At 40.6% G+C, this 26,191-nt stretch overlaps 2 long non-coding RNA genes across 2 annotated transcripts; both read left to right on the top strand.

Moving 5' to 3' along the window:
- The first annotated feature begins 6,107 nt into the window (after positions 1-6,107).
- Positions 6,108-17,801, top strand: LOC131516100 (uncharacterized). The gene is made up of 2 exons (XR_009263871.1): positions 6,108-6,304; positions 17,242-17,801. It is a non-coding gene; the product is annotated as an uncharacterized LOC131516100 (long non-coding RNA).
- Positions 17,802-20,678: 2,877 nt separating this feature from the next.
- Positions 20,679-24,272, top strand: LOC131518123 (uncharacterized). The gene is made up of 2 exons (XR_009264929.1): positions 20,679-20,762; positions 23,491-24,272. It is a non-coding gene; the product is annotated as an uncharacterized LOC131518123 (long non-coding RNA).
- Positions 24,273-26,191: the final 1,919 nt, after the last annotated feature.

Raw genomic sequence — 26,191 nt, 5'->3', positions numbered from 1 at the left:
GGAGGGGCAGAGAGAGAAGGAGACACAGAATCCGAAGCAGGCTCCAGGCTCCGAGCTGTCAGCGCAGAGCCCGACGTGGGGCTGGAACGCATGAACCTTGAGATCGTGACCTGAGCCAAAGTCGGCCACTCAACCGGTCGAGCCACCCAGGTGCCCTCGGTTAAACTATTCTAAGCCTTGTGGACGAGAGATAAATGCTCCTTGACCAACTGACAATTAGCTCATTTAGAATTAATACATTTCTTTGAGCAACACTTCTTTTGTAGTGAAGCCATCATATTTGTTCATAAGTTTAATGAGTGTGATCAGTTAGGATAAGCAACGTTGTGCTTCAGTAACAAACATCTCTAAGTATCAGTGACTTTAACAACATAGATTTAATTCTGGCTCCTGCAAAGTTCATCAGGGATCTAAGTGACTCTCAGAGTTCTCCTCCAGGTGACCGCTCTGAACTTTACCTTCCTATGCACATGCATGTCAGGGACTGCAAAGGCAGAACCAGAAAAAATCCAAATGCTGGCCAATTAAAAACTTTTACAGGGAAGTCCCACTCTTTTCTTCTACTCTTATGACATTAACTAAAGCAAATCACATGGCCAAGCCTCATTTCAGGGGAACAGGGAATGAAACTCCTTTCATGTGCCCAGAAGAGGGGAATTAAATATCAGTGAACAATTTAATATTTGTCCCAGGCTTTTCTGATGATCTTTGAAAGTTACCATTTATTTCTTTTTTTAAAATCACCTATTTCCATATAATGAAAGTGCACCTTAATATTTGCAAACCACATTATTTATTATTTGGGGCATTCCTGGAAGACTTACTAGTCCTAATGTCATTGCTTAAATTAAGCCTACGATAGAGAACTCTTTATTGGTTAACCTCCGTCAACTGATGGTGAAAATGTTAAGGGTAGGGACTAGGTCTGATTGTTTTCTGCATTCCCACAATGGGACTGGCTGTTGTACAGTGAGCCTAAATGTCTCCCCAGGCCTCGTGGCATGAATGATTTCTACTTCATGTATGCCCGGAAGAAGACATAGGTAATGCATTATTTTCTTTAATGCAAAAAAAAAAAAAAAAAAAAAAAAAAACCCACCTATTTTATCATAGTAGAGTTTAGAAAATTTCTATAGTTGAACTTCTTTTTCAGCTTATCTATTTATTTTGAGAGAGAGAGAGAGAGAGAGAGAGAGAGGCAGAGAGAGAATCCCAAGCCCCCAAGCAGGCTCCACACCATCAATATGGAGCCCGGCATGAGGGTCGAACTCACGAACCGGGAGATTGTGACCTGAGTCGAAATCGAGAGTCAGAGGCTTAACAGAATAAGCCACCCTGCATCTCCTATAGTTGAATTTCTGATGTGTTTTCTCATCCCACAGGAAGGCAAGCTGAAGTAGAAAACTAGATAATTTCTTGAAAACATTTTTTAACTTCGGGTGGGGTGAGGTGGAATTCGTTTGCGCTTGAAATAGTGAGGAGATTACAAGGAAATTCTACTTTGTAAATGAACTCAGGTAATGAACTAAAGGAAACTTTACACTTCAGGTAGAGAAGCTTAGTCTAATTCAGTATAATTGCAGAATCACTAATAAAGCTGTGCGTTTCCGATGTTTGTTAAATTTACCTTTAAGTGTCTTAAATCCATGAAAAGGCTAAGCTATAATAAAATTCTTAAGATTTCACATCCTTGTTTGCTCCTTGAATTTTATTCCCATATGACCAGTAAGTCCTTCTAGTATATTTAAAATAATTCCTCTTCCTCATTGGCAAGAATATCCTTGGAACGTCTTCAGCACGTCCCCCTCTATTAGCTACCACCTTTGTTTGGTATTTATGATCTTCCTCATGTGTTCATTGCCCCATTTCTGCCAGCTTCTGGCCACCCACCGATGTATCTGAATCATTCAGATACAGAGGCAGTAAACCCCACTGTTACGTGATGTCGGTTAGGTTCTTTGTGTGAAGCACAAACAAAATAGTGTTTTCTTTTTTCTCCTGCTACTTTAGAACCTCAGCATCTTCAACTCTTTGGATTCGCCTACATCTGCATTTTGGATCATTTGCTACTGATGTCCTGCTCTTTAGAAAGAGCCATTCTTTTGGTTTCCATGCTAGGTCAAATGAGTTCCCTTTTGGTATATCTGAGGGCACCAGGGAATTTTCCTTCTTTATTTTCCCTCCTGGATCCTGAAAGCAGATAAGGGGTCACGGAAGAATGTAGAAGGCAAGTGGAAGCCACCTTTTTTTGAGTAGGCACCAAAGATCGAGTGGCGAAGTCAAATATTTCAGGAATGCCATGGTTTTGAAAGGACGCCCTTTCCAGCTCCTTGCGGTGGGTATGCCCTTGCGTGTAGTTCAAGTAAGAGAAGTTGCGTGAGGAATTCTAAGGGAGGAAGAAGGGAAGGAGTCCTAACATGCACACCATTGCTTCAGGGTGTTTGCTTGCTTAAAAGTTCTTGTCACGATGACTGGGTACCTCGGAGTGACCAAGGTTGCTGGCATGGGAGTGGACACACGGGTAGAAAAGGCAGAAAGAGTGAATTCAGGAGATTATAGGCAGTCAAGGATTCCTACTGAAGACTGAAAGGTTGTCAGATGCTGCCTCAAGGGCATTCTATTTTAGCAACAACTCTGACCATGTCATTTTTAGAGTTGCCTCATCTGCTGTTTGGGTGGGATATGGGATGCATGGAGATACAGAGGCTAAAAGGTCAAAGCTTCTAAGCTGTTTTGTGATTTTTTATTTATTTTAAATTTGTTTTGAGAGAGAGGGAGAGTGCAAGCAGAGGAGGGACAGAGGCAGAGGGAGGGAGAGAATCTTAAGCAGCCTCCACACCCTTGCACGGAGCCTGAGCGGAACTCGATCCCACAACATCCAGGTCACGACTTGAACCCAAATCAAGAGTCGGACACTTACTGACTGAGCCACCCAGGCGCTCCTGTTTTGTGATTTTTTTTTTTTTAAACAAAAGACACATTTATTTGTGTTTCCAAATTAGTGTGTATTAGAAAAGTAGTTTCTGGGGCGCCTGGGTGGCTCAGGCGGTTAAGCGTCTGACTTCATCTTAGGTCACGATCTCACTGTCCATGAGCTCGAGCCCCGGGTCAGGCTCTGTGCTGACAGCTCGGAGCCTGGAGCCTGCTTCGGATTCTGTGTCTTCCTCTCTCTCTGCCCCTCCCCTGCTCGCACTGTGTCTCTGCGTCTCAAAAAGTAAATAAACGTTAAAAAAAAGAAAAAGAAAAGAAAAGTAGTTTCTCGGTGAAGACCTCCGGAGCTGGCTGAATGAGTGTACATATATTTTATGTTGTGTTAGGTTATATTTTATCCTTATGCACATTGTATTATGTTCTGTCTTTTTTTTTTAATTTATTTTTTGAAGGAGAGAGAGAGACAGAGCATGAGCGGGGGAGGAGCAGAGAGAGAGAGAGAGGGAGACATAGAATTCAAAGCAGGCTCCAGGCTCTATGCTATCAGCACAGAGCCCGACGTGGGGCTCGAACCCACAAACCGTGAGATCATGCCCTGAGCCGAAGTCAGACGCTCAACCGACTGAGCCACCCAGGCGTCCCTTTTTTTTTTTTTTTTTTTTCACTTCACACTCTTTCATATCTTCTGCACGTCGATATAATGCATGTACTGGTCATTTTAATGGCTACCTGTGCAAGCTACCCCATTTGGGTTGGCTTGTAGCTAAATTTTAGAGTTGGTGACCTTTCTGATTTTAAAGACCGTCTAAATTTACATAATGTAATGTAAAGTGTTTACGTTGGTGTCTAAATTAGATACTGGCTAAAGGTTGCCCTCTTTTTCTTCTTCTTCATTCCCAATTGCATACAGCCCCAAACTCTGAGATTTCTGACTCCCAGTGCTCATCTCCAAACTATCAATCCCAAGAAGGTGATTTTCATGTAATAATTTTCTGCTCATAGTTTTAACCTCTTTTGGTGCATTTCTATTATTTCTTTGTCCTTACTGGTGGTTGCACCAGCTCCCAGTTTAATATCATTTGCACATTTCATTAATATGTGGCTTACTCCCTCTTCGAGATCCTTAATAAAGATGTTAAATTAGATTGTATCTGACATTGACCCCTGGGGCACTGCAGTGCTTTAACGGTATCCCGTTTTCCTGTCTGCAGTGTATAGAATTCTTGCAGAATGCACGAGGCACAGCTTCAACCTGGGATAAATCTTCAATTTTAATTCTAAAGCAGAAGTCAAGTCATGTGGTTTGGGATAACTTGACATTGGCAGAACATACTTGTAGTTGCTAGGAAGTCATATTTTAGCAATTAAATACAGGTTTGCCAGAATTGTATGTCAGATTGCCAATCTGCTGACAATTACAAGAGATAGTCTCTCTATCCTGCTTAATACGTTTCAGTCAAAACTGAGAAGGGGCTTGTTTTCCAAAATGAAACTCGACTTTTTTTTTTTTTTTTTTTCATTTCATGGCCGGCCATCACCTTTTGCCAGCGTTTGAACAGCATGCTTCTTCTGTGTTTCACAGCAGATGTATTAATCTAATGGTTGTACCGATACACCTAGATAGACAGGCTTCAGGGGAACATGCCAGGTGCCCCGCTGAGAATCCGGACATGAAATCAACTTTGAAATTTCAAGAATTTACTAAAATTTCTTCTTCCAAATTGGAAACGTTTATTTTTTTTTTTTTTAATCGAGAAGGTATACTACCATATGATATTCTTGGCACAAAACTTAACTCTCTCGTTGTACTTGGTTTAATTAGATAAATAGATATATTTATATCAGATGCAAGTTTTTCAAATAAGCTATAAAATATTATCTTCAAAATGGGGCTCTGCGACCCCCCAAACACCTACTGACTATGGTTAAATGGAATATATTCTTCAATTATATCACCAGAAAGCCTTCTAAAATCGCTCCAAATGATCCAAGAGTTTAAAAGTCCTATCTATGTTAGACATTCTCATCAATTCCTCTTATTATACTTTACATGTATAAAGTCAACTTCCTTTGTTTTGCAGAAATGTTTTGCTCTCGTCTTGGACATACACATTGTATTTGTCTGCTTGGGCTGCGGTAACAAGATATCTTAGACTGGGTGGCTTCAATTAAAGAAGTTCATTTCTCACAGTTGGGGCCTGGGAAGTCCAAGATCAAGGCACCAGGCAATTTGATTCCTCAGTGAGGACTCTTTTCCTGGCTTATACACAGCTGCCTTCTCATTGTGTCCTCACATGGAGGAGAGGGAGGACAAGCTCTCCTTGCTGTCACTTCTTACAATGACATTAATCCCATCAGGGGGATCATCTAAACCTTCATGACATCATCTACACCTAATAACCACCCATCTCCAAATACCATACCATGAGGGCTGGGACTGAATATGAATTTTTTTTGGTGGGGAGGCAACCCACACAGCCTCGGGTACTTATTAAGCTAATCTTATTTTTAGTTTCCAACAGAAAAAAAAAAAAAGGATTGAGAGAACAAATATAACCAGAACTTGAAGTTGGCCTTGTAAATACAATTTTTCGTATCCGGAAGCACACCTGAAAGTACGTTTCAGCACCCATCACAGAAGGCCATCTTGCTGTATGAGGTGACGGAAGAAAGATGCTCTGCTCGCAGGGGGGTTCACGCTTTCAGAAGTTTCTCAAACACGTAGTGATTCCTAACGTCTCGGAAGGGACACTTTTCGCCCACTTAGCTCATCGCATTTGGGAACCTGAACGTCCAAGAGACATTCTTTCCTCACCTGCTACCCCCCCTCTTTGCCTCACCCGTACCCCATGAAGAATCAACTGGCCTCACCTACTTTAAGAAGTAGATGATGGTCCAGGCAGCTTAGGCAATAAACCAAAGTGCAGCAATCAGTCAGTGTAATTGGAATATTTAATCCAATGCTGCCTGGTTGGGTGGCTTTTGGTGGTAGGATTTCGATAGTTTCCTAAATTCCTGGCTTCTATTTTGGGTGAATGATTGGCCATAGAGCATCTCATTACGTCCTCCTGACCTCAGGCATCTAACAGTTTAGCTGACAAGACGAGAGTTGTCTAGAAGAGGAATTACAATCACACAAGATGTATCGTGTGATGCTAAATTATGCAACACAGAGAAGGGCTCAGGCAGTGTGACAGCAGTTAATGTTCCCCAGAGCCTTACATTCGGCTCTTGGCTTCTCTTATATTCTCTTCGCTGGCTTCCGCGTCTGTATATTTGTCTAGAGTCCATTGCCTTGACTGCTACACTGTTTCATCCAACTGTCTGAATGCCGCCTGAAGACCCAAGATGACAAGAGTGCCCCAAGTTGATGGTAGGGCTTTCTCTGTCACTCTGTCCTGTGAGGTGGGGGCTCAGCACACTTCTTGGTGGGGAGGGGGGGTGTAATTTGGTCTTTATAAGCAAACCAGTCTATTAGGGACTGAATGTGTCTCCCTCAAATTCATATCTTAAAACTCTCATCCCCTCTGTGATAGCATTTGGAAAGTGAGGATTTCAGGAGGTAATCAGGATTAGATTCGGTCATGACAGTGGTGTCCCCATGGTAGGAGTAACACATTTATAGAATGAGAAAAGAGACCCAAGGTCTCTGTTCCTCTCCTGCCGTGTGAGGAAACTACAAAGAGACAGCCCTCTGCAAGCCAGGAAGAAGGTCTTCCAGAGAACCTGATGATGCCGGCACCTTGATCTTGGACCTCCAACCCTCCAGAATTGGGAGAAGTGAATGTTTTCGTTTAAGCTGCCCAGTCTGTAGTTTCTATTTATAGCAGCCCCCAACTAAGACACAGTCAGTGTGCAAATGTGGCTATAAGTGTTACAGCTTCTGTCTGCTGCGGAATTGTTAGGCAATTAATTTGAAGGCACTTTTGGTTAAGTTCATATGACAAAGCAGAAATTGCCGGCTGTTCAACAACCACTACAGAGGTTAGGATCCTCTGTTGCAATTTTCAACAATTCCACCTTGCAAAATGGAAATGTTCCTGCTGTGACTTCTTTATTCTTCCGTCCTTGGAAGGAGAAGTTCCAAGTCCAAATGTTTCCTTCTGGTTCCTGGCAATGTACAAACTCTTTATTTATTTTATTTTTTTTTTTAAGTTTATTTATATTGAGAGGGAAAGTACAAGTGGGGGAAGGCCAGAGAAAGAGGGAGACAGAGAGAGAGTCCCAAGCAGGCTCCGCACTCACAGCATAGAGCCCAATGTGGGGCTTGAATTCACAAACCTTGAGATCATGACCTGACCTGAAATCAAGAGTCAGACGCTTAACCGACTAAGCCACTCAGGCAGCCCTGGACAAACTCTTTATATACTGAGGCCTTGGGGAAGAATGCCCAGAGCTGGTCTCTTATCTGGCATTTTCCAGGGAACAGAAAAAGCAGCAGAGAGAGGTGTTCCTCTCTACCTTAGTATAAACCATGACTGGCTTTTTTCCTTCACGTGGTGTCTCCCCACTTGTCAGAACTAAGTAGAATAGCATAAACCATATTTTTCTTAGATCTTATGTTTATCCTACTTCAATGTTAGAAATCTACTTATAATTATTATTTAGTACAAATAATGGAACTTACGATGTAGCTGTAATATTCTATTTAATACGCTTTTAAGAGTAGATAGTATTGTTACCATGTAAATGCCATTCTAGTTCTTAAGCTGAAATGATTCTAAAATTATACAAAAAATAATGTAGTGAGTCAATTCTTGACACAACCAATAGATTCACGCCAAAGAGAAATCCGTTATTAAAAACAATGTCTCAGGGCGCCTGGGTGGCTCAGCCAGTTACGCGACAGACTGTTGATTTCAGCTCAGGTCTTGATCTCAGGATACTACGTTCAAGCCCCGAGTCGGGCTCCCCACTGGGCCTGAAGCTTACTTAAAAAAAAAACCAAAACAACAACAACAAAAAACTTTTCTCTTAGATTCTTCTAGTTCACAAACTACCTAATTTGTATTTTTCCCACTCGGCCTTAAAATGAAATATCACCGAAAAGTAATGAGAAGCATGGCCTTGATTTTGAATATGTGCAGTAGGGGACAGAGACCTCTGATGGTTATAGAAATAACAGAATTGTGCACAGAAAGACATATACCATGAGTGCGGGCAAGGGCATACACCAGCTGCTGGCTGTCCGTTCCACCTTTGGCAAGAAGCCCAATTGTAGGATCGTGGTTTCTGCACTTGTTCAGAGGGGTTGATCACACTTACTTTGTCTACCTTGTAGGGTGTCTGTGTTGATCGTCTATAAAACACATAAGCCAGCTTGTGTCATTCACCTTGCGTTGAAGTTTGTTTCTGAATCTCCTGATGGCTTCCCACAAGTCTTTGAAGAGACTGCACATTCTTACCATGACTTCAAGGCCTGGCATGATTTGGCCCTCTTTCTTTCCCTTGCCGGGCTCCTCTCTGACAACGCTCCTTGATTATAACTTCCTTTCTGCCCTACTGGCTTTCTTTTAGAAGCTTGACTTCACCTCAGCATTCCTCCCTAAAGGGGGACCTCTGACATCCTGAGCTAGATCCTCGCCCCTTCCTTATATCCCATATTAGGTCCAGCCCCTCTGACGTCAGATACTAGGTCTCTCCCCTCCTTTCTGACATCCTGCACTCAGTAAGGGCCCTCTGACATCCCGTGCCAGGTCAGGAACCCCTGCCATGTGTTGGCCAAGCCCCCTGCATCCTTCTTCAAGGACTCACCTCAGTCAGAAATACCTTCATTCTGTATCTAAATTACATGATATTGGATTAAGCTTGATCTTTCCTCCAGACTGTCATCTCCACCAGGGCAGGGTCGATCCTCCAGAACCCAGCAGAGTGCATCGCACAGAATGCGTTCGAAGTGACGGAAGGAAAGGAACAAGATGATGCCGGCGATAGCCCATCTGAAACTTCGTGTGTGTGAACTGATTACCTACAGAAGCATGAGTGTAGACCTTCTTTTTGAAAACAGCCTCACAAGTAGAGCTGGACCCATGGGCCGCCTGGATGAGTCTTCCGGGCGATATGTTAAGGATTTGTAGTGCACTTCTCCACGATCTTGGAATTTGTAATGTTAAGTGCCTGAGTGTTCTTTCTATCACCAAGGAAACTCATCAATCACAAATACCAGAAGTAGAAGATGCTTCAATGAAAATGAAATTCCAATAATATGTATATTTGCTGTCCAAATCGTCACCTTTCTTATTTTGAAGCCAAATGCTTTTCCAAACTCTGTATTTCACATTTAAAAATAATATTTGCGTTTTAGATCTCAACAGTAGTTAACATCTGAAGGATTCGAGAGGAATTGTTCTAGCTGATAAGCATTGGATTAAACTTGCAGAAACACTTTTTTTTTTATCTGATGACCTTCATCACGGTGGATCTGTCTAGGTTTTAGCGCGAATCGAGTTTTCAAAGTACTGTAGACAGAGGTAAGAAGATACGGCTTTTGAGCTCTGAAGTAATTTTTGGGTTATCAAGACTTATTTAAAGCTTATTTGGCACAAATCCGTTTAAAACTCAGTCTTCAATCTTTCTTTAAAAATGAATACTCAGTAAAACCATGAGATTTTAAGGCAGAAGAAGATCTGTTTAAACGTATGGATGAAAGTTGCTTCTATTAAACTGAAGTCCTCTCATGGAAGACTTTTATCATGAGACCATCTCATGAGAAAACTGAGGTAAAAATAACATTTCCTGTCAAACCTATACACGCATATGAAGTTGTCTGTTGGCTCAGCATGACGACGGAGAAAATAAAACCAAGCATTCTGAGCTAGAAGTTCAGAGATACCACTTTTAGAGAATTCACAGATTAAGTGCAGGGCTATTCTAGAGGGAAGGCATGAGTTTTACAGACAAGACTTTTTTTTTTTTTCTTAATAGGTGGTCAATTGGTGCAACAGGTAAAATAACACAATTGCAGAGGCAAATGGAGAAGCTAAGAAAGAGGGTGCCTATGTATTTTTTTTCCTTCTGTAAAGTTCAGATCATGCATCATCTCTAATGAGCTTGATAAAGCACGGCAAGGCGAATGTCCCATAATTCATCATGTTTCCCATTTCAAAAGTGACAGGTAACCTAAGGGAAAAAGTCTTTATTTTGTAACAATAAAAAAAAAAAAGGAGGCAAGATAATCACACTGGAACCAATATCTCCAAAAGAACCCTCACAATACACGTCAAATATAGCACATGGTCTTGTTACGTTGGGCACGTGTCTGGTTAATGCTGTACCCAAACTTCCCATTAGTGCCCGTAAGCAAAACACTGGATTTTTCTGTTTAACCCAGATGGAGGAGAAAAATAAGTTTCTTTAGAAATCTCCTCGGATGGTGAGGCATAAGGTGCTGGTATTGTGCGAAACAGAAGTAACGTTTCCGGTGGTTGGAAAGGTACCGTGAACTTTCACCTCGTTTTGTTACACGGTACAACATAAAGCCCTGAAAGATCTAAGTGAAATTCATTCTGTAAAGAACCGGTATAGACTTAGAACAGTTTTCTGAGGTTGCTCGCTTGTTTCTAAAAATGGTCCCCCAACGTACTATCTCCAACAATGCATCTCTTTTTGTTTCAGCCATTCCCTTCAGAGATCAGTCGTATATATTGGGGCGCCCGGGTGGCTCAGTCGGTTGAGCGTCCGACTTCGGCTCAGGCCATGATCTCACGGCTCGTGAGTTCGAGCCCTGCGTCGGGCTCTGTGCTGACGGCTTGGAGCCTGGAGCCTGCTTCGGATTCTGTGTCTCCCTCTCTCTCTCTGCCCCTAACCTACTCACCCACTCGCATTCTGTCTCTGTTTCTCTCAAAAATTAAAAAAAATTATAAAAAAAGAAGTCATATATATATATGTGTGTGTGTGTGTGTGTGTGTGTATAAACAGCGACCTGACCATCTTAGGCTTCATACAGAGAAAACGGAAACGGTTGGTAATCAACTGGACCTAATCACATCTCTCTAATGGCTCAAGTATTCTGCCTTATCTGCAAGTAAGCAAGGGAGGATGAGATGTGGTTTGGACCCTATAAGAAAAATAAAAGCTACTGCTGAAAAGCAATGTTAACTTTTACAATATCCCCAAACTACAAACCAGCCTCCGATCGCAAATTATACCACTTTTTACAATGACTAAAGAAGGCAATTTGTCTTTATTAAGGAGTTTAAGGATCATGTTTATTTGAAGTTACTATCTGCGCAGCGAGGTACAAGTAACAGAAATGCTGTGCGGGGCGGGGGCGGGGGGGTGGTGGGGAAGTGGCTGTTTTTGTTAAGAATACAGGGAGTGTATTGACACAAAGATTTTAAATATGGAAACACGTTTGGTTCTAATCAATGACAATTAACAAAGACCCTGCATCTTCACGTTGGGGTGCTCAGGGCCAAGGGCTTCAGGGTTAAGGTAGTGACTGCCCTCTGTAGCGTTCTTTGCCTGTTAGAATATGTCATATTTGGTAGATTTAGGGGCAAAAAAGTTCTGTGGGAGTCATAGCAATTGAATAGAGGCATACTTGCAGAGTAAATTTCATCGTTACATCCTTATTGTCAGTCTTTGCTTCGTGGCATTCCAGGGGGAAACAGCCCAATCTAGTCGCCACTGAATAATTAACATGCTGAAGCGTATTTTATGCAACTTGTGGTTTTTTTTTGGTACTCAAGAAGAGTTTGGCTTCTCTCTCCCGCCTTTGAGTTTTTTAACAGGAGGGAAAATGATAAATACAATCAGGTAAATATACCTGGGCAACTCAAATTTATTTTCTATGAAGAGTCAAGAATTGAGTTTCTCCCCCCGCAAGTGTATTGACCTGTGTTGTTGCCCAAAGGAGCATACTTTGAGGTCTATGACATATCTTTTCATTCTCCCTGCTCTCTCAGCTGGAAGTTGAAACTCCCTTACTGGCTCCCTCTCCTGCCTCTCCTATTACTTTAGGGTTATGGCAGGGGATGAGATTGATAGGTTTTACCCAAGGGGAATGATCAGTGAAACGCCATTCTTATCTCAGGGCCTGGGGATATTTTCCATTATTGCCAAACACCTGCCTGACGAGTTTTCCAGTACTCGAGTCAAAGAAAGACATTTGGGTGACTGTAGTGTCTAGGCTTGAATTTGCTACACTTTTTGGCATTTTGGCTTTTCCTTCTGATCCCCTTTCCTGCCCAGAGACCATTATGTTCTTTCTTTTTGGAGAGGAAATTTTTTTTTAAGTTTATTTATTTATTTTGAGAGAGCATGAGTGGGAGGCGCAGTTTATTTACTTACTGGGTGGGAGGTGGGCAAGAAAGAGGGAGAGAGAGAATCCCAAGCAGGCTCCATAGCGCAGAGCCCTATGCGGGGCTCGAACTGAAGAAACCGCGAGATCATGACCTGAGCTGAAAACGAGAGTCGGACGCTTAACCGACTAAGCCACCCAGGTGCCCCTAGAAAAGAAACTTTTCGATTTCAACCTAAGGTTATCCTTGGCTTATTAAATCTTTCTCCTAATGTCCTACGTAATTTCTTTTATTTATTGATATTCATATCTTTTGACAGATGTTTATCTTGCTATCCCTTCAGTGAACAAAGCCTGAGGGATTTACCTTTTACCATTCTTAGAGAATCAGTGATTTCGACCATTACTTTTATTAAATCATATATATATATATATATATATATATATGTATACACACACATATGTATGTATTTCTCAGAGGCTTCTAAATCATGGGGCACTGCAAAATGGTTTTCGATCCACACCTCCAGATCCCCATGGAAATCGAACTGAAATTTACAACCCAGGTTTTCAAAAAGAAGGGGCAATAACAGTCTGAGTTTTTCAGTCTACTACCTAATATTAAGATTCAAATAAATTTTAACAAACATGGCCGAGTTCAACGTCCAGTGGAAAAGGATCCATTGGGACATGAGGTGACAGTGTCCCTCGACAAAGTAAGCTGAAGAGAGTTAGTCCTTTATGTACATCTTTCTTTATGGGGCTAGACTGACATGGCAGACAGGGTCCCCACAATTTCAGTAAAGACAAATCAGTGCTTTTTGGGGTGTGTGGGGGAGGGCTGGAGAGACACCCTTGATAAGGGTGCAATCCACTAGTTGAAATGATGCTGTTATCTGGTCTCTCTCCCATATAATCACGGCCACTAGACCTTTTTATAGTGTTTCTGTCTTTTGTTTTTGCTTAATGCTTTCTCAGCCAGATCTGCCAAAGGGTTATCGTCAGCCAGCCAGAGAAAGCTTGTGTTCCAATAAGATGTCACCGGTGAGGGTTTGGCCTTGGGGTTCTTCCGCCGCCTTGGTAACTTCATCACTCTCTGAGGTGTGGTGTGAATGTAGAACGTAAAACCCAACAGTGACTGGAGGGCATGTTTCTTAAGCCGAAAGTAGGGGCCTTTGGGCTGAGACTGGCAAGCTTTGGAACATCAGTCGGCATTTCGTTGGAAAAGAGCTCGTACAGTCTGTGTGGTTCGTGCTCGCTAATCTCTGAATGGTTCTTGAGCGGAGGCTTCAAGGTTTCCTTGGCTCCCCTCCTTCCCTGCTTTGATACCAACCAGAGTAAAAAGAAGAGCGCAACTCACTGTGGTCGAGTCTAGAATGGCACATCCAAGAAGAAAAGGCAAAAAGACGACCAAGTGTTATTTCTGGCTTTAGGATTTGGGGACTTACCACATATCTGAGCTTCTGTTAATTCAGGAGATGATGCTCATAACCTAGCAAAATATCTCTGTTGTTTAGCAGAAGGCAAATGATCTGGCAAAAACGTATCAGGCTGTAGATATCCTTTAGATGAACTTGGGAGGGAACGGAGCCCAGCCAACGTGTTGTAAAATAAAAAGCAGGTACTTTAAAATTTCCTTTTGTGTTGAAACTTAGGTTAAAACTGAATTTGTTTGGTGTTTCTAGACAAAGCACAGGACGGCCAAATGGCTTAGCCTTCCTGGGTGGAACTAGGGGACGGATGGTCAAGTAACTGTTGAAAGATGCTTACAAGAGAGGTATTTATTTCAATCAGGACAACGACTTCTGTGAAAGCCCTTTCTTTTCTTCTTAGCGTCCTCCGCCCCATGTTCTTCCTGGGTATCAGAAAGTGGGATTCAGGTTCGGGCCTGCTTTAAATGGAAAGACCATTTAAAGCAACTGGATTTTTGCTATTCGAATGTAGGAAACCTAATTACACCCTGGTAAATTCTCTTCAGTCTACCAAACACAGAAAAAAAAAAAACAAAAAAACAAAAAACAGTGACAGAATCTGAAAGGCGAGAAAAGAGAAAAGAGTCCCTAAGACCTAATGAATCCAAACTAAACACCTCTCCACAGAAATGTCAAACATTTCTCTTAGCACAAAACAAGGCTTAAAGAATTCCCTGCTTTTGTCTCTGGCCTAATTCCTTAAGCAGAGAGGGGGATTTTCCTCTGGGAGTGTTATTTCACAAAGAACGAAACAGCAAATAAACAAAAGACTCTCAAAGAGAGAGAGAGTATAAATAAAATTCATGACTCTTTAAAGAGTTTACACTGAAAGAATGTGGGGGGATTATTTACAATTAAAGCATAGCCCCTGGAATACAGTTATTATATATATAAAACAAAGAATACGAGTTCATTCCATTTTGTTCACAGGAAAGTGCACCTGGCTGCCCTGAGTTTAAAAAAAAAAAATCACGAAACTTCATTTTCTCAAGATCTTTTCATTGTTATTTTTGCTGTACCTGCGTGTAAAACTTCTTAGACAACAAACAGAGCATTTTTGAATTTATGTATGCCTTCTTTTTGACATATTGCTATTTGATTAAAAAAAATCACGTTGAAAGGCAAAGTTCCAAGAAAAAGTTTTGTCGTGTATCTGTTTAAGAGGAATTTTTGCACATTTTAACGCTTGGAAAATGAGTGTTTTCAGCCACAAGAATAGTCCTCGGTTGAACAAAAGAAAAGTTACAAGCTCTTAAGGAAAAAAGTTGGAATTACCCAAGAAGCAGGAGAAAGAACAGATTTTAAAACTCTCTGGTTTCCTGGCAAATCATACGATCACACAATGGGGTCGTTAATAACAGAAATGAGGGAAGGGGTAAGGTGAATACAAATCAAACCCAAGATTTCGGTATTAATGTAACAGGCAGACAGAAATAAATGGTTATTAAGATAAGAAGCAGAGGCCAAAGAAACCACTTGATTATAAATTATAGAGCAATTAGTTCTCTTTTCAAGTGTGTGTGTGTGTGTGTGTGTGTGTGTGTGTGTTTATTAGGTATTTGAATTCAAGTTTCAGTGTGACTTAAAAAAAAAACCCCAAAAAAACAGCTGATGATAATGTTAAAAGCCAGGAAGCAAGGATCCTGTGGACCAAATGGAGTTTAAAGGTAAAGTTCTAGTAAAAGTAAGGTCTTCTTGAAAGCTTAAGTGATGGGCTTGGGAGACGGGGGGCGAGGATTTAAGCACGGGCAGAAGTCTACAGCAAAGTTTAGATTGAGTCTTATCCTGACGTGCCTGTCTCAGTGGAATATCTGAAACATTTGGCCCCACGAGATTAAAAGAACAGTGCTTATATATAGCATCTGCCACCCCCCTCCCCAACTCCAACTTTGCTACTAAGAAAATTCAGCTCTATGGAAAAGAATTTGAATTCCAGCTGGGCAGTTTTCAAAATAAGATGAAAAGTTAAGCAGGCAATTGGTGTGTATTTAGGGCTCAAAACACCTTGCCCCCTAGAAGACTTGAAGGGCTTAATCCCTTCTCAAGATAATCCACTAAAGAGCATCCTTCATTATGATGTTAAAAGCAAGGATCAGTGCTGGGGAGTCTAACAATAGGACAGGGGGCTTTTCAGTCCGAACCACATTCTTCCTAGGTTAGAAACAGAAACTGATGTGATTCCAGCAGAAAAATAGAGCAGGACTTTTCTCTTATGTTAAATATTCAGATGGAAGGAAGGCGGTGGGCAGGGGTGTGTGTGTGGGGAGGGGGGACGGGAATCTTACCACATTAACGAAAGTCCTCATTGGGTAGTTTTTCTTGGAGAATTAATATTTTGGATTATTTTAAAAATTGTGTCCTCTCGGGAGAGGAAGACAACAGTTTTAACTCAACAGTCACACAATTTGGAGGTGGTTTTGATTTCATGCAGAAGCGCATTTTTTGATGAAATCACACTCAGTTACCCCTTGCCTCTCCATTCACTGCACCCCCCACCATGATGTAGTCCTCGAACACAAAACTCGCTGTAAACTTTTCACCGAAGAGCCTAGCTGAAGGGATCTGGTCCCTATTTGATCCTGTGAGGCATTATGTTTTAAGTTTACGGTCTCAGATTTTATTTCCCAAAGTGTCCTAATCATTTCTTTTGAATGAGAAGATATCTAATATCTAATATATAATAACCAAAGTATTTAGTGTTTGTAAGCAAATGAATCTTAAAAACTTGATTTAAAATTTTGTTTTTATTATGTTTTCGTATATTTCATAGTATTGGTAATACAACTTACTGTTTGTTGTTGCTTTCAAAATATTGTGTAAGAAGGTGGTTTCAAAAATAATAAAAGGACACCCGTAAAAATCTTTCATACAAGCCCATATCTTAGGTAAATCAGGATGGCAAAAGTTGGCTAGCCCAGGCTATAGGAACTATTTTCTGTTTTCCCTTTTCCTCCCCCATTTGTAATGTGTAAGTGCAATATTTTTTTAGGCATATTTGTTTTAAGGAATTCTTCATCCTTACCCAAACCGAAAAAAAAAAAAAAAACAGGAAAGATTTAAAAAAAAATTTTTTTAACGTTTATTTATTTTTGAGAGAGAGACAGAGAGTGCGAGTGGGGGAGGGTCAGAGAGAGAGGGAGACACAGAATCTGAACTGGGCTCCAGGCTCTGAGCTGTCAGCACAGAACCCAACGTGGAGCTCGAACTCATGAACCGTGAGATCATGACCTGAGCCAAAGTTAGACACTGAACCGACTGAGCCACCCAGGCGCCCCAAGATTTTTTTTAAAGCGTGTTTGGGGGTGCCTGGGTGGCTAGTCGGTTAAGCTTCCGACTTCGGCTCAGGTTATGATCTCACAGTTTGTGAGTTCCAGCCCCGCATCGGGCTCTGCGTTTGGAGCCTGCTTCAGATTCTGTGTCTCCCTCTCCCTGTCTCTCTCTCCCTCTTCCCTTCCTCCACTCATGCTCTGTCTTTCTCTCCCTCAAAAATAATTAAAAACATTAAAAAAAAAATAAAGTGTGTTTGAAGTGGAATCAACTTCGACTTATGCATGTGTTTATGTGTTTTGTCTTCCGTGAACTCTTTTGTGTCTCCAGGTGGTGTTCCAGGCATCTGGGCTCTGATGCCCCTGAGCTGTGGTGACAGCCCTCAAGGGGCCAAAGGTGGCCAAGCACAGTTCTGGAAGGGTGTGACTGAGCCTGGGTTGGGAGGGGTGGTAATCACCGGAGCTGGAAGAGAAAGAGGCAAGGGTTGCTGTCATTGGAATTTGGATGGGTTGAAAGAGCCATCCAGAAACACTGGTAAGACAAAGAATTTGAAAGAGAGAAAGTATGAATGCCAAATAAAGAGAAGCCCTTGAAATGTGGCCAAAGACCTATATTATATGGAGAAATATCAGAAGCTAGTATTTCGAACAAGATGCTATTAATATTTTATTTCCATGAGAAGCGTCATGAAAAAGGAAGGACTTTTGAGGTCAGGATTGTAGCACCGATCAACGACACGACTTGATTCTCTTTTCTTACTTATTATATTCAATGAAAACAGCTACGCCTGAACTGGAGGTTTCTCTGAAGATTCTCAGGGTCAGCGCATCAAAACCTGTGCTATCCCAATAGACTGGTGGCAAAAACCAAAAACCAAAACAAAGCGAAAACCAAACAAACCCAAGCCCAAACCACACCAAACAGACGCCTGGCCTTTGGCAGGCTCCGGGTGCACTCACTCTATGACTTGGGGCGGAGTCCCTCGTCTTCCTACATCAGAGCTTGTTCATCTGTGAAGAACGGTACCAACGCACGGAGTTGCCACGAAGATAAGATCATATGGTCCACAAATGACTCCGTGCCTGGCTCCCCATAAGCCCTGAATTAAGCACAGCCAAAAGCCACGAGAGGGTATATTCCATAAGCACAGCCAAAGCCACGAGAGGGTATATTCCAGAAGTTCATATCGCAAACACAGGGAAAACCTGTGAGAACAATTAGACGCTCTTGTAAATATACGCTTGCACGCTTTAAAGTAACGTGTATAGGGTTAATTCGAGGAATGCAGTTGTCACTAAGGATTCTGATCTTATGGCCCAAGTATTTTTCCTAGCCCATATACCTGCAGCTGAACTTTATTAAGACGATTTCAAAAGTAGATTAATCAATTAATTAATCAACTTGTCTCTCTTCATTGTATATTGATCGATCTGCCATTTACTATGAAAATGAGGCAGGATTTATATACAGTGTACTTGTACCTAGTGTTATCTCACTTCATCCTCTCAAGATTTATGTAAAATAGGGTCCCCGTTTTTATTTCGATAGATGAAGAAACGGATTAAAACTGCGTCCAGGGGCCTAGAGCTGAGGACTCTACCCGTCCTGTGTACGTGGAAACTATGCCTCCTTCTTCACTCTCTGGAGGAAGCCGGCTTCCCCGATGGAACCAAGATATTTCTGCTAGGGGCTAAACATGTACACGCACTGCCATAGGACAAAATGCTCTATAAGTGAATGACCTAGACTTCTGCCTTGAGGAGCAAGTCGGGCTGGATTGGAAGAAAGCCCTGACGTCACTTAGACAAACTATGCTCCTGGCAAGCAGGCCACAGACGGAATCTGAGTATGTTCCCACCTTCCTAGAGTACCGTGGATCAGATAAGTGCTCAGTACTACTGATTGAATTGAATTCGTTTGACAAAATAAAATTAAAAAAGAAAAAAAAAAGTAAGGGTCAAGACCTTTTCTTAGGCTAAGGGATCTGGAATTCACCGCTTAATCAATAATGATTTGCAGATTCATTATTTCTCCAACTTTAAGTTGGTGCTGCTTAGGCTGCTTTGTTGTTTTTAAACCTTTACTGGATACATAAATACTTTCCTCTTTAATGAGAATAAAGCCGGGCAGTCCGGTGCTTTGTCGTTAAGTTCCATTTTATTCACAAATGTTTCAGTTTGTGGTCAGCCCATTCTAAAAGTCATTAATTTCTTGCCCTCTTCTCCTCTCGTCTAGAAAAGGAGGGCGGGGGGAAGTGTAATGGAAAGAAGCCTCTTATTGGCCAGAAGACAGAACACATTTCCGTCAGCTGAACCTGTAATTCAAGCTGCTGATTATGGCAAATTAAGGTCCAGTCTGGGGGAAGGTGGAACCCTGGGTCCCGTCCCCATTCAGCCACCAGAATGGACTTTTTGCTGGGAACCCAAAAGCATTAGTGAACTGGGGAAAGTTCTGGGCAGATATTAGCAAACTGGGGCATTGACAGTCATGAAAAACTGACCACCTACTGTGTCTTTTGTTATCAGTCCCTCCTCCTCGCGATTCCATGTTTTTATACATGCATTTGATCTTAATTATTTTATTAAAACAACTTTTTTTTTTTTTTTTTTTTTTTTTTTATCACTGAGGAGTCTGAGTGGCTCAGTCAGTTAAGCCTCCAGCTTCAGCTCTGGTCATGATCTCGAGGTTCATGGGTTTGAGCCTCGCATCGGGTTCTGTGCGGACAGCTCAGAGCCTGAAGCCTGCTTCCGATTCTGTGCCTCCCTCTCTCTCTGCCCCTCCTCCGCTCACACTCTGTCTCCCTCTCTCTCTCTCTGTCAAAAATAAATAAATCAAAAAATGTTTTACCATTGAAGTATCGTTGACATACAATGTTGTATCAGTTTCAGGTGTATGACATAGTAATTTGACAATTCTATACATTAAGCAATGCTCATTTTAAATGCATTCTTGAAAGAGATGAATAGGGATATTTTTCAAATAAAAACTCTTTATTACCAGTAATAGAACATTTCTATCACATAATTACTGTTGTTCACATGTATATTGTGAGGCAGATGTAAAGGTGAAATGCAGTAAAATCCATATTTTAATAGATTTTTTTATTTTCCAAAGAAAATTATATGGTGGTTGGTTAAAATATGTACACACTACATCAGTAAGATGCTGTAAATTCGATTCAATTTGGACTTATGAAAGCCATGAGGGACAGCACAACGATTGTTCTTAACATCTAACAAATTTAAACATTTTTTGATAATTACAGAAATATCCCAATCAGATAAGCTTCTGTAAATAAAAAGCTATTTAAAGCCAAGAGTTATTAAAAGTGAACTGTTTTTTCTATAACCTTGCAGATTAAATATCTCCTGTCATGTCCAGAAATGCCTTTTCTATGTAAATATACCTTAGCAACGTTTGTCAGATTATTTTCACACCTCCAACCATAGACCCACAGTGAGAAGAGTAGAAGATGGTCCCCAATGATCCTTGTCTGCTGGTATTCATGTTCTTGCATAGTCCCCTCCCCTTACGTGTGGGCCCAAGTCCTACTTCTAATCAATAAGGATAGAGCAAAGGTGATGGAAGATCATTTCTGTGATTATATTATGTAAGTTGGTAACTTCTGTCTGGCAAGCCAACTCTCCCTCGCGGGCTTTGAGGACGCAAAGCGCCACGTTACAGAGATCTCTGTGGCGAAATGCTGAGAACAGCCTTTGGCCAACAGCCCGGTCGGAACTAATTCTTTTAATCCAATGGCCCGAAAGAAATTGAATGATGCCGACAACCGCATAAGTGACCTTTGAAGTAACTCCTTCCCAATCGAACCTTCAGATGAGATGAACTTTCAGGTAATACGAGATCAAGATTGCAGCCTTGTGAGAGATCCTGAAGCAGGGGACTCAGCTAGGGTGTGTCCATATTCCTAACCCACAGGCAAGAGATAATAAATCTAAATATGTATTGTTTAAACTGCTAAGTTGGTGGGCATTTGTTGTGCAGCAATTGGCAACTAAAGCAGACAGACGCAAACACACAAGACACTATTTGGTTTTTGGAGTAATTGTGTACATTTAAGACATGCCATGTATTAATTTGATATACTTCTATATTGCAAAAATGATTTACCACCATAGTGTTACCACCCGGTACCACACGGGATAATTGATGTTTCTTTTTTTATGGTGATAGCATTTAAGATCTACTACCTAAGCAACTTTCAACTATATAATACGGTATTATTAACTATATTCACTACACTATACAGGAGACCCTCAGAATTTACTCATCTTATAGCTGGAAGTTTCTACTCTTTGGCCAAAATCCCCACTTTCCTCCATCCCCAAGCCCCTGGCAACTATTATTATTACTTCAGTATGATTCTATGCCTTTGACTTTTTTAGATTCCACAGATAAGCGATATCATGCAGTATTTGTCTTTCTCTGACTTATTCCACTTAGCATAATCCCTTCAAGATTCATTCATGTTGTTGCAAATAGAAGGATTTCCTTCTTTCTCATGGCTGAACAATATTATATATATATATATATTATATATATATATATATATATATATCCTTTATATATGCATATATATATATATCCTTTATATATATAAAGGATATCCCCTTGGATATGGGGATCCATATATATATATATGTATATACATATATATGTACATATATACATATGCACATATGTACATATATACATATATATATATATATATATCTCCATATATATATATATCCATATATATGGATAAAAGATATCCCCTTTATCCATTCATCCATTGATGGACACTTAGTTTGTTCCCGAATCTTGGCTATTGTGAATAATGTTGCAATAAATTCAAGAGTGCATCTCTTCAAGACCCTGTGTTCACTTACTTTGAATGTATGCCCCAAAGTGAGATTTCTGGATCACAGAGTAGTTCTATTTTTAATTTTTTGAGGAACTTCCATAATTGAACCAATTTACCTTCTCACCACCAGTGCACAAGGGTTCCCTTTTCTCCAAACCCTCACCAACACTGGCTGTCTTTTGTCTGTTTGGTGAGGACCTTCCTAACAGGTGTGAGGTGGTATCTTATTGTGGTTTGGGGTTGCATTTACCTGATGATTAGTGATGTTGAGCACCTTTTCACATACCTGTTAGCCATGCGTATGTCTTCTTTGGAAAAAATGTCTATTTAGTTCCTCTGCCCATTCTTAAAACAGATTGAGTTTCCGTTGTTGTTGTTATTGAGTTATATGAGTTCTTGATATATACTTTTTGAATATTAACCCCCAGTCAGACACATTATTTGCAAATATTTTCTCCCATTCCATAGGCTAGCTTTTTATTTTATGGATGGTTTCCTCTGATGTGCAGAAGCTTTGAATTTTTTTAAGTTAATTAATTTATTTATTTTCAAGTAGTCTCCATGCACCACATGGGGCTTGAACTCACGACCTTGCGATCAAGGGTCTCATGATCTATCAACTGAGCCAGGTAGGCATCCCCAGAAGCTTTTAAAATTCGAGGTAGTCTCACCAGTTTTTATTGTTGTTGTTGTTTTTGCTTTTATTGCCTTTGCTTTTTGGGTTAGGTTTTTCTTTTTCAAGTAGAAAGTTTTTTGGAAGAGTATTTATGACAATGCTATTTTTTTTTCCTTTGGATGGAGTAAAAGCAGGTAAGCAAAAATAAGCTATCTGAGTTTTCTTGATTTGATGCAATGGATATGTCCCAAAATGAATGTTTCAAGGCTTTTATTATGTTCATAGCTTGAGTTGAATTGAGACTGTTACCTATAGGACTTAAAATAAATTCCAGCCCCAACTTCCAGGCTTATCTTCATTGTCTCAAGGGTGGTTGTATGAAATAGTTCTTAGTATGGTGCCTTTTTTTTTTTATAATGAATAAATTCAGTTCCATTTTTCCCCACCTCTCTGCATTTCATTTGAGAGGAGGAAAAGGCAGGGATATCAAACCACACTCTCCTACTAGGTCTTATGGAACTTCGTAGGGATCCGCTTGAACATTGATAAAGCTTAAATTTCTTGATGACATCAAAAGATTCTGACAATTAATGTGCATTGTCTCCAATGCTATTCCTCCTTTATCCTATAGTTATTTCAATTCTTCTATCATCTGAAACACATATCTGTCCCCTAGGATTTTTCTGGAAGTCAAATTTTAACTGTTAAATAATGGAAAACCCAAACAGGTAAGATTCTTTTTTATGAATGAAGCTATGTACACATATTGTTACCCCATCGATTCGTTAAGCCTTGTTTTCACTACTTCTCACGCCATCTTGATCATAACGTTAGCCTAGAAGGTGACCGATACCAGTTAAGCAAGTTGGCTACCCTACGACCGCACCTAAAGAATACATATAGCTTCGGAAATATTTAAAATACATGCTATTCATCAAGCCACATAAATGTTGCCCTTTGAAAACTACCAACTGGTAACCATTGCTTTTGGCCCTAAGCTACATCGATTGAAAAAGTCTGGGAGAAGTGTGTGTATATATGCACATATGAGAAAAGTTCATGACCTTTTTTTAATCTTAAGGTTTACTTTGTTTTCTAGAAGAGTTATATGTGGTTACATGTGACCAGTGCCAACACGAGGTATATTCAGAGCCCCTGGCTTTCTAGTTGGCAGAAACAAACATCCATGCGGCCAACGTTGTAGTACGTACCTTCCTTTACGAAGCTGAAAGACTCCCAAGAAACAGACGTGACTAGAAATTACCTCCTAAAGAAACCATCAAAACACGGTTCACCTCATGAACATTCCATTTATCTCCCGATCTAGCTGAGGTGGCCCGTGTTTCGTTCCTTGATCGTGCTACCCTCTCTCTCCCAGGATGGGCCACACCTGCCCCCAGCCTCTCTTGTTTATTCCTTAGTATCATGGAAGAGGTCTTTTACAAGCGGACTCAAACACTTCAGCAGAGGAATACTGTTGTGTTTCTCAGAAGAACTGCTCGCATCAGACCACGGGTCACCAGGGCAGGACTTGCCACGGGCCCCATCTCACCGACAATTTCCATTACACATTCCTGACCGTGCACTGAATATTTTACTAAAGACAAGCATCCAGAACACTACGCCTGCACAATAAAGGCTCTCCCCCACCAGCTTCAGAAATGAGTGACAAGAATTTTATTAGTCAAGGAGATGTCTATTGAAGCAATGCAACAGTGATTTTATTGCTGCTTAAGTGGAAAGCTTTATTGTGTACGTCTTTGTTTGCTTTTAATCATTCTGTGACACTCCGATGGGTGGTATAGAAATGTAAAGATAATGTTCTTGAAAGGCTCGTGTGATTGTTTGAAAACATAAAGGAATAAAACTTAATTAACAAAATACGTTGTACTGGTGGTGTAGCCCATCTTGGAAAGCTCTAGAATAATACAAGAGATTTTCTTATTAAATATTAATACCAATCATTAGTAATTATATCCTTTAATCTGGAAGGGAAAACAAGAAGCCTGACATTCATCACAAACAATGGCTTTTGTTCACTCGAATTCTTACGGAGAAGGTGCATCACGGGTTTTGAAAAGTGTCTCGTCTTATACGAATATTACCACATTTTTGGACGTCGAAGAACCTTCTCGTCTTCAGAATGTCATTGTACAACCCAGTGCGTCCGGTCCTTTCAAGCACTGTCTGAGTGACCCATCTCTTCCCCAGCCCCAAATCCACACTACTTGTTAATCAACAACTTTTGAGGCGTCTCATTTCATTCCAATTATCTCTCGAAATCTTAACGGTGTCTCTTTGGTACCCTGCATACGTATCATTTCAAGTTTCAGTTCTCAAGTCTGATAAAACTAATAAACCCACACTGCCAGAGGTGGCACATTAAGCTGGTAAAATGCTTTTCATCTTAATTGGATATGAGCATGGTTATCGCTAATAACCCCAGGATACTTCTAATTGGACTCTCTCTCTCTCTCTCTTTTATTTTTGAAACACGAATCGCATTGACCAGCCTAATTTCTTCATTTCCCCACTCCTCGAACCCCAATTTTGAAACGCAGTGTAGAAACATTCTCATTTCAGGAGGTTATTTCAGTAGTATTTCTTTGCAGTAGGCCAAAAAAGGTAAATGGCTTTGTAAAAATAAATGGTCCCTTTTTAAGTTCGCAGAAACAAAGAAAATTGTAGTAAGACTATGCTATTGACACCTGCAATAATGTCTTTCATGTGGCTCGGTGAACTGTCAGCTTCACCTCAGGACACGAAATTCTCCATTTGAAGTCATTTTTATTTTTATTTTTATTTTTTTTTAATTTAAAAAAAAATTTTTTTTTAACGTTTATTTATTTTTGAGCCAGAGAGAGACACAGCATCAACGGGGGAGGGGCAGAGAGAGAGGGAGACACAGAATCGGAAGCAGGCTCCAGGCTCTGAGCCATCAGCCCAGACCCCGTCGCAGGGCTCGAACCCGCGGACCGCGAGATCGTGACCTGAGCCGAAGTCGGAAGCTCAACCGACTGAGCCACCCAGGCGCCCCTTGAAGTCATTTTTAAAACATAATGGTCTCCTCTGTTGAATTATTTATTGTGATTTTAGTGCAAGCTGTATATCAGAAGAAAACACTATTTTAGAAGTTATCAAACGCATACATACTAGATTTTTGATTCATCTTGATGTTACAGATATTGGTGAATATATACGAAAGTTATGGAAATCTGGATGCCCACATCGCAGTTTAGAGGAAAAAGATGGGACAAAACTTCCTCCACCGGTAGCTGTAGTTTGGTTGCTGGTAAACACACACACACACACACACACACACACACACACAAGGGTAGTAACACCCGATTCCACTATTCCACATTAGCAATTTTAAACTAAATTTCGACATGGAAAACCACCCCCAGTTTTTCGGTGGACCATCCTTTTTAGATGGGGTAAGCATACACCTGACACCAAAAGAATAAGAAAATAAATAAAAATCTTAGGAGGGGTTAAAAAAATGAGCAAAAAAAAAAAAATTTCAGATTTCACCAACCAGCAAATTTTTGTCTTCAATCAGTGTAAAAACGGAACACTGCCTATGTTTTAAATGTTGAAAAATGTCATGTGAGCCATTCACTGGCAGAAATAATTCATTTTTAATGGACATAATAATTTTTCTTGAGCAATATATATTTTATCAGCTGAGTGCGGGCCTTTATAATTATTATCACTATTCCCATATAATTAAAAGCCTTTATGTAGATATCATTAAATAATTATAGATGTGCAAAAGAAATGCTTACCATTTTCCAATC

Source organism: Neofelis nebulosa, chromosome 7, assembly GCF_028018385.1.
Source record: "Neofelis nebulosa isolate mNeoNeb1 chromosome 7, mNeoNeb1.pri, whole genome shotgun sequence".
Lineage (NCBI taxonomy): Eukaryota > Metazoa > Chordata > Mammalia > Carnivora > Felidae > Neofelis > Neofelis nebulosa.
This window is presented reverse-complemented; position numbering and strand designations above follow the sequence as displayed.